This window comes from Adiantum capillus-veneris, chromosome 2 (genome assembly GCF_014529385.1).
Source record: "Adiantum capillus-veneris isolate H3 chromosome 2, ASM1452938v2, whole genome shotgun sequence".
Taxonomy (NCBI): Eukaryota; Viridiplantae; Streptophyta; class Polypodiopsida; order Polypodiales; family Pteridaceae; genus Adiantum; species Adiantum capillus-veneris.
This window is the reverse complement of record NC_140932.1, coordinates 39,834,564-39,844,091: the sequence shown is the minus strand read 5'-3', so window position 1 is coordinate 39,844,091 and position 9,528 is coordinate 39,834,564. Positions and strand designations below refer to the sequence as shown.

General features: G+C 40.6%; 1 pseudogene; it reads left to right on the top strand.

Moving 5' to 3' along the window:
* Positions 1-2,201: 2,201 nt before the first annotated feature.
* On the top strand, positions 2,202-2,330 carry LOC147462660 (U4 spliceosomal RNA; annotated as a pseudogene).
* The last annotated feature ends 7,198 nt before the right edge of the window (positions 2,331-9,528 follow it).

The following is a 9,528-nucleotide window of genomic DNA, read 5'->3' as shown; positions in this document are numbered from 1 at the left end:
CAATTTGGTAATAACATATTTAACTTTCTTTTATTATGGGTGGAAAATATATTATTATGTGCATTTGGAACCTAATTGCTTGACCTTCAAACCAAGATTCCTATGTTATTTTTTCATATACTTTTTTGTAATGAATTAAGATTGTGGATAGAAGGTCCACCACTTGTTCAAGCTAGATCTAAGAAAGTATATATACTGAGTCTTCAAACTAGTAAACCAAGGGAAGAGAGAAGCAGGGTCCATCACTTGTCCAAGCTCATCTCTAGACAACATAGAGAGATGTTAGGTCTACTAATTGTCCAATATAGTCATGGAGAAATGATAGAAGGTTGATCCACTTGTCCAACCTATCATCTCTAGTAAAATGGGAGGTTTGGCCTTAAGATTCACCATGTAACCAACATATACTTCATTGTATTATGAAGAGTAGAAAAAAAAGCTCCACCACTTGTCTAAGGTAGTTCCAAAATCAACATGGAGAGAAGCAAGCTTCACCATTTGTCCAAGATAGGTTCCATTAAAACATGGAAAACCTCATATATGTTGTACATGGAAGCTTTTTTCCAAGGTCCACCACTTGTCCAAGCTAGGATCCATTAAAACATGGATAGAAACAAGGCTCCACAACTCGTCCAACCTTTATAGCTGCAAAGTGTACCGGTAGTCTAAACTAGGCATGGGAAAATAATAGAAGGTCCACCACTTATCCAATATATTATCTCTAATAGCATGGGAGGTTTGGTCTCAAGATTTAGGAATTGGCTAACCTGTATTTCATTGTATTATGATGAATTTGGTTTTAAAGTCAACTACTTATCCAAGCTATAAGTTTATATCTTGAATGGTATTCCTTCCCATCACTTAGAAAACCAATGATATGTTGTACATGGAGGGGTTTGTTACAAGGTCCACCACTTGTCCAAGCTAGTTTCATTGAAACATGGATGAAGACAAGCTCCACCATTTGTTAAATCTAGACTCCATTGAAATCTAGAAAATCCATTCTATGTTGTACATGGGGTTTTTGTTTTAAGGTCCAACACTTGTCCAAGCTAAGATCCATTGAAACATGGAGTAGAGAAACACTCCACCACTTGTCCAAGCTAGGAAACATTGATAGTAGTTGGCTTAGTTTGAAGATCCACCACGTGTCTAAGCTAACTCTATTGAAACATAGAGAGAAGCAAAGGTCCACCAACTGTTCAAGCTAGGCTCCATTGAAACATGGACAGAAGCAAGCTCCACCATTTCTCCAAGATAGGCTCCATTGAAACATGGAGAGAATCAAAGGTCCACCATTTCTCCAAGCCAAGCTCCATTTGTCCAACCTATAAGGTTATATCTTAAATGGTAATCTTTCTAATCACTTGGAATACCCATGATATGTTTTACATGGGGGTTTTGTTCCAAGATCACCACTTGTCCAAGCTAACTCTATTGAAACATAGAGAGAAGCAAAGGTCCACCACTTGTCCAAGCTAGTCTCCATTGAAACAAGGAGAGAAGCAAGCTCCATCATTTCTCCAAGATAGGCTAGCATGGATAAGTGCACCTTGAAACCAACCTTCCTATGAGGCAATAGAGCATATGCTACATATTTTATGTATGCCCCATGCCTCAAATTAAGAAGTTATAGATTAGAAGTGGACCTTGCTTGAATGTCACATGCAATAAATTAAGGAAAAATAGCCAAGTGGATTGTATTCCTCAATGGATCCTTGCTTTCACAAGTTGTGAACCTTGAGTCACTTTTACATTAACTTGGACAAGTGGTGGACCTAGAAACCAAGCTCTCCATGTTGAGATAAGTTGTAGGTAGGACAGTAGGACATAGACAATGATAATGGATGCAATATACTCGTCTCCTAATAATCCAATTGATTGAAACCATGGTACTTTAGTTGTTTTCATTGTGTATTGTATGTGCATAAAGTGGAATGAGACCTTAAGAAAACTCAAATTTTTGACAAAATCTCTATATTTTGTACATGATATATTGAAAGTTGTCCAACCTGGGAATTGGGATTTTCCCACTTTACCTAATATGGTCTTAGTACTTTACGGCATGTGGAAACGACGTGAACAAACACTGTGAGTCATGAGGCGAAAGTGCTTTTCGGCCAGCCTACGATGCGCCCAACATGCGCAAGGGCGGAGCAGAGCACGTATAAAAGTGGAGCCCCACCATGAAGCTGGGCTAAGGCCTTGCGCTTGGGGCAATGGCGCCATCCGTGAGGTTCCCTGAGACGCGTCCATTGCTAGTTGAAAACTACATCCAATATCAGGCCCTGGGACAATTTTTGGCAGGAGGTGCGCACGCCGGCCTTCTCACAATCACGAAATTTAATTCGCAATACAAAGAAGCTACTCTCCGTGCTTCGTGCTCTGTGCAAGCCCTTACTGTGATGCTTGTGGAGGCTAGCCTATGCTCTCTCTCTCTCTCTCTCTCTCTCTCTCTCTCTAGCCTATGATATTTTCCTACGATGTTAAAACTCTCTTCTCAGGTGTGTGTGGGTGTGCTAATAAAAAGAGGAAAATGGTATAACCTTTCTATCACCCAAGTGTGGTAGATTGGTTATGTTGTTTCCCTCTTGAATAACAGGTCTTGAGTTCAACTCCTCGTTGGCTAGATCTTTAAGGTCTCTTGGGATAGTTTCCTACGACGTTAAAACTCTTTTCTTCTTCTTCTTCTCTCTCTCTTTGTGTGTTTGTGTGTGTGTGTATGTGTGTGTGCATCCAACAGATATTGGGCACACATAATCAGAGACTTTGCAGCAGCACCATGATCATAATCATGAGCTCTCTCTCTCTCTCTCTCTCTCTCTCTCTCTCTCTCTCTCTCTCTCTCTCTCTCCATTCAGCAGATATTGGGCGCCAACAATGTCCTCATGATCAGAGTCTTCACAACAGCACCGTCGTTACGACGCAAAGCCACTCAAGATGCTTACAAGCTATAATCTCTCTAAACATGCTGTATTACTCATCGGATCTTTTCTAGAGCCATCATCAAGAATTCTTCAGAAGCTGGTAGAATGGCTAGTTGTGTTTTTTAAAGGCTGCTATAGGTAAGAATGCACTTGTGACATCACAAGACATTGTTTTGATAAGGAATCAGTGTCTTTGAATCATTTTTGGTTGAAGGAATCTACCAATGTACTACTTGTTATGTTGACTTTTTGTCTTACGATAAGGTCAAAAGTCATTTGGGTAACATGGGTAGCTCATCTATAATTAGAATATTTGCCTCTTTTATATCCAAATATTTCTCATTGGTCTCATCAATAGAGAGGGGATACTGTTGGTTTGTGGTTGGTATCTTGAACTGGTAATGGACTGTAGATGCAATGCTGCAAAGTCTTGTTGTTGTCGCTCTGATGGCAAAGCACCCAACTATAATACAGAAGTGAGGGCAGTAAGAGTGTCTATTTCATTTGTCTGTCGACCTTGTTTAGCGCTTTATATGTGAGATATGCCGCCATGCAGGAGGGACATATTTCTAGATTTTGAGAAAAGATGTCACATTGCATGGTTCAATCTTTATACAATGCAGTAATTTCAAACCATGACCTAGCCCCGAGGAGGTCACCTAATAAAAATGTAACCTATCACGTGAGTTCAACAGAAGGGTATTTAAAGTTCTTGAAACTTACAGAAATATATATACAGAAGGGCATTATTTTTTCAAATTTGAAAAAACTTACAGATTTTAAAAGAAAAGGGTACATTATATTCTTAACAAAATTCACAGATAAGGGGTTTTACAAACATGTCTTGAACTCACGTGATATTGTAGTTACACATAGTGAACCCCCCGAGGACCTAGCATATGGATGATAAGCTAGTTTCAAGTTGGATGGGTTACTCCCTAGCTTATTGATGCTTGGACTTTAATCTTCTAGGTGATACCTAGTATGGGAGAAACGAGGATATATATAGTATGGTATCAAGTATTTAGACACCTAGTATGGTATCAATCATTTAGAGTTAAACTAAAGATAAACAAGGTGAATTCACTATCCCGATACACCACATGCATTCACTACTTGTGTATTCACTACTCTAATATATCACATGCATTGGCTAGCAACCGTATGCAAGGAGTTGTATGTGTAACGAACATGTGCAAATGTTGATCGACATCGAGTGTATAATTTTGAAAACGAGACAAATAAACCAAAGCAAAGGAAGCAATGCAGTAAATTCTAAAATAAGTAGATAGATAAAGCATGAATGAACTGCAACAAGAAATGAGGTGCTTTACTGACCTGCAATGTTGTACTGATGCTTTTTGATTGTCAAATCTACATGCCGATATTAGAGTCAAGCTACAAAAAAGCAACGTGAATAGTTAAACATATCATCTTGCAATGAAACGTCAAAGATTGAAAGTGCAAAGTATACAATTCACGTCATACAGAGGTGCCATACAAAAGTATAGTGGAGATTGGCACTGTGGTCTCTCTAAAAAATTATAAGAAACAAAAGTCGTGCCCTGCCCCGTAGTGTTTATGTGTTGTGCCAAGCAAACACACGCACATGGAAAATTGGATGCAGATAATGGACCTTGTAGTGTTGTCAAGATGGAGTCGCGCTTGTGCAATTGGAACGTGCAATGTTGTGAATATATATATCCTCACTACCACACACAAACTCCCCTTAGCGTTTATGTGTTGAGCCAAGAAAATGCATGCACATGATAAATTGGATGCAGGTAATGGACCTTGCAGTGTTGTTGAGCTAGAGTCACGCTTGTGCAATTGGAACGTGCAGTGTTGTGAATATATGTCCTCAATACCATCCACAAAACATTGAGAGAGGAAAAGAGAGAGAGAACATGCATAAACAAAAAACGCACACATTGAGAGAGGAAAAGAGAGAGAAAACATGCATAAACAAAAAAACGCACACACATTGAGAGAGAAAGAGAGAGAAACTAATTTAACGTCGTAGGAAACTAATTAAAATTAAAAGACCTAAAGATCTAGCCGACGAGGAGTTGAACTCAAGACCTATTATTCAAGAGGGAAATGGCATAACCAATCTATCATACTTGGCATGGGTGATAGAAAGGTTATACCATTTATCTCTTTTTATTGACACACACATCCACACACGCGCACACACACAAGAAGAAGAGAGTTATAACGTCGTAGGAAACTATCCTAAAAGACGTTAAAGATTAGGTTAGATGTAGACTTACGTTAAATTAGATGTAGGTTTATTTAAGTTAAATTAAATTAGATTTAGGTTTATTTTTAGTTAGATTTACGTTTATTTGCGCTAGATTTAGATTTACGTTATATTAGATTAGATTTAGGTCTTCATAGACTGTGATGCCTGCATGAAGCGGGTGAAGAAAGCCCTCAATGGAATATAGGGTATTGCTGCCTTCACTCATGGTGGGCTCCGTCGATCCAAAAGTACTGGTGAAATGTCTTCAGAAGATAGGGAAGAAGGTGGATCTTCAGGGCGGCAAGAGTCACTACATCCCCGACAATGACCATCTAGACAACCTCTAGTCATTCAACAGCAACTTCAAAGTTAGTAACAAGAGCAAGAACGGTCCAAAGGGCCAATTGTTGTCATCAGATGTGGATGGAGATGAGGCAGCGTCACCGCCGGAAGTTAACTATCACATCTTTAGTGATGAGAATGCCAACTCTTGCCGAGTTATGTGAAAAATTATGTGTTAAATTAGTTTTAAGGTTCTTATAATCCCTGTTAGTTTAGTTCTTTGTTTTTAATATAACATAATTTACATTAGATTTAGATTTATGTTATATTAGATTAGACTTAGGTTTATTTAGGTTTACCCACACACACACACACACACACACACACACAAGAAGAAGAGAGTTTTAACGTCGTAGGAAACTATCCCAAAAGACGTTAAAGATTAGGTTAGATGTAGACTTACGTTAAATTAGATTTAGGTTTATTTTTAGTTAGATTTATGTTTATTTAGATTTACGCTTATTTACGTTAGATCAAGGTCACGCAAGAATTACTTACGGTTTAGGGTTTAGAGTTAGACGAACAGTGAAAAGATCTACTGTGAAAAGATGTTAAGATGCTCTGAAGTGCTACAGCTAGAGAAGAGGCAAAGGGGTTTTGTCCACTACATGCAGTATCATGTAGTCGTGGGTCTGTAGATTTCTTGTACCCACAAATATAGGTATTGACCAATAAAGACGAGATTATAACCCGGTGGTTCTGATCTCCGTGCACCTCTAGACCGAGGTGTGCGGGGATTGGACATGACTAGAGAATGTGAGGTAGAGAGAGAGAGAGAGAGAGAGAGAGAGAGAGAGAGAGAGAGAGAGAGAGAGAGATAAGACGAATAATGCCAATAGAATATTAAATTTGTTGTCCAGGTTATAAGATTTTTATCCTCATTATGAGTAGTGACGAGGATGTGGGACCGTCCAACCGAAACACCTATCTCTCAGCGAGGGTCTTATGTCCTTGTAATCAATGCAAGCATGCTGTGCGACGGACAAGACGTGTTTCTTTGCAGCACGTTCGCGAATTTGGCGAGTTCGATCCATCTATTATAGATGGAGTTGTTGCCGATTATAACTCGTCGGACTCTGACGCTGGCCAACAAGCAGCAATCTTGCAACCCAATAGACGTGTTCGCAGGCGCTTTGGTCAAGCAGCATATGTGAGACCACAAGATGTAGCCTCTGACAGCTCGGGGGATGATCATGCAGAGCACATTCCCAACGAGGCAATGTTTGAGCCCGAGATTGATGAAATGATCGAGACGATCATGGATTCAGAAAGGCTTATCTATGATGATATGAAAAGTGAAGCCGATACGCCATTGTATAATGGAGCACGTATGTCTAGATTGAAAGCACTCCTGGTTCTTCTCAACATGCAGGCAAAGTTTGGATGGAGTGACACTAGCGTCACAGCGCTTTTCAGGTGATCTATTACAATTAGTTTAGTTTAATAAACCTCTAAATGTATAATGATCTGATAGATTTTTACACGACTGTATCGTATTTTTATGTTGTGTAGATTGCTTAAAGAGCACATACTACCAGCTGACAATGTGATGCCAGATTCCCGAGATGAAGCAAGAAAGATTTTGTGAAACTTGGCGATGGATTACAATTCTATCCACGCTTGTCCTAATGACTGCATTCTTTTCAGAGTGGAATACATAGACATGGAGAAGTGTCCGAAATGTGATTCCGAAAGATATCGAGTAGATCTCCACGGGACAAAAATTCCACAAAAGGTTTTGCGACATTTTCCCTGCTTCCTCGCATCAAGCATTTCTTCGAATGTAAGTCCATGGCCGCCCTAGCATCATGGCATGAGGAGAATAAATCTTTGGATGGTGTGCTACGAATTCCTGCAGATTGCGCAGCCTGGAAACATATAGATGGAACATGGTCGGATTTTGCCAGGGAAGCTCGAAATTTGCACTTAGGCCTGGCTATGGATGGCGTAAATCCATTTGGTCAAAGATCAACATCTTACAGTGTATGGCCCATTGTCATCGTCAACTACAACATTCCCCCGTGGTTGACTACGAAGAAGGGGCAACTATGGCTAAGCTTGATTGTGCCAGGGCGATATAAAGTGGAGAATATGGATGTGTATCTTCGTCCACTATTGGAAGAAATACAACAATTGTGGATTGGCATAGAGGTGGTGGATATGAGCCGACACACAAGACGACGGAATGCTTTGATCAGAGGCATTCTAATGTGGACCATGCATGATTATCCTGGGCTAACAGAATGCTCAGGTGATCTACTGACACTCCTCACTCAGACACTGTAAATCTTGTTTTTTCCCATAGTTGATCTATTATCATGTGTATACATGCAGGGCTTCAAACAAGCGGATACAGAGCATGTGTCACATGTGGACCTAGACTAAATGCACGTAGGGCACCCTCACTGAAGAAGCAAATCTACGAAGGTCATCAAGCGTATCTTCCAGAGAATCATGTGTTACGCGATGGCTTTTTGGAAAGAGAGCCACCAAGGATGTCTGCACAAGCATGGTTAGAGCAGAAGGAGATGTGCGATGATGGATTGCCTCTAGGGATGAAGAGACTATCTCTATGGTACGAGTTACCATACTGGCCCCGACTCATGATCAATCACTTGCTCGATCCAATGCACATATTCAAGAATGTGGGTAATCTACTATGGGACCATTTGACCGACAAAAAGATACTTTGGGAGCCAGAGTTGACCTTAGAAATGTGGATCGTATGGAGCAATATTGGCCGCAAACAGCGTCTGATGGATCGATAAAACTCCCTAAAGCACCATGGATTTTCACAGGAGCCCAAGAACGCAAAGTAAAAGAGACCATTCGATCTTTGCGGACCCCCACTGGCGTAATGCACTCGCTCCGAACGTGTTTTACTAAAGAAGGAAAGCTTACCGGTTTGAAGTCACACGATTGGCATAAAATGTGTCAGGTACGTTCATAGTGGACTTTAATATCATTGCATAAAATGTGGACTTTAATATCATTGCTGCACATACTTTACAGTTTATTTTACCGGTTGCCATTGAGGGATGTTTGTCTCTCGACATCCGTAACACAATCTACAAACTTGCAAAGCTGGTGCAATGGATCTCACAAAAGGAGATCAACGTAGACTCCATACCATTCGCCAAACTAAATGCTGCGGAGCTTGTGTGCATGTTTGAGAAACATTTTCCTACTACAATGCTAACCATTTTGGTGCATCTTCTTGTTCACATAGTTGATGAGGTGGAAATAGTTGGCACAGTTCATTCCAGATGGATGTTCTTCTTTGAACGTTTCATGAAAACGCTTAAGGGATATATGCGTCAAAAGGCACGTTCGAAGGGTAGCATGGCAAAGGTTGGTTGGTATCAGAGTCCCTAGTGTACATTGGAGAGTGGCTAGACGGATTTGATAAAGCTCGGGACACGCTTATGGCGAAACCATAGAGATGAGCGCATATCTGGGATTGTCATGTGCAATCTCGGTGTGAGAAGAAGATGACGGAAGATCTAGAGGCTAAAATCAACCGAATTTGCATGCTTCACAATCCAGTGATGCAAAAGTGGATTTCACAATATGAGGATGCAAAGCAAGAGCCACAAAGGGCACAATCGAGTGGGGGACGGGAAGCGACCATTCGATGCACTATCCGACGGTTCTGGAGAGCCTACCAACATTCATGAGCTTAAGATGGTTGCAACCAATTGAAAAGCGCACACAATGCAGTGACGAAGTGACTGAGGAAGAGTGGGAGTACTCTCGGGGTGCGCGACCAAGGTAAGTTTGCAATGTGACTAGCTAGTGACTTTATTTCTAAACGTTGAACGGCCACTCATAATCTTTTTGCATTGTAGTATAAGTCATACCACAGCAGCATGGTGTAAAGGTCGACATTTTAGGGTGGAACGGATCGACAAAAAGCGTTTTACTCAAGATTGTGGAATCATGGCAAAATTTGAACAGTCTAGTGGACGATGTTCCTCTGATGCAGATCCTGTGGTGGCGGAACTCACTCACTTC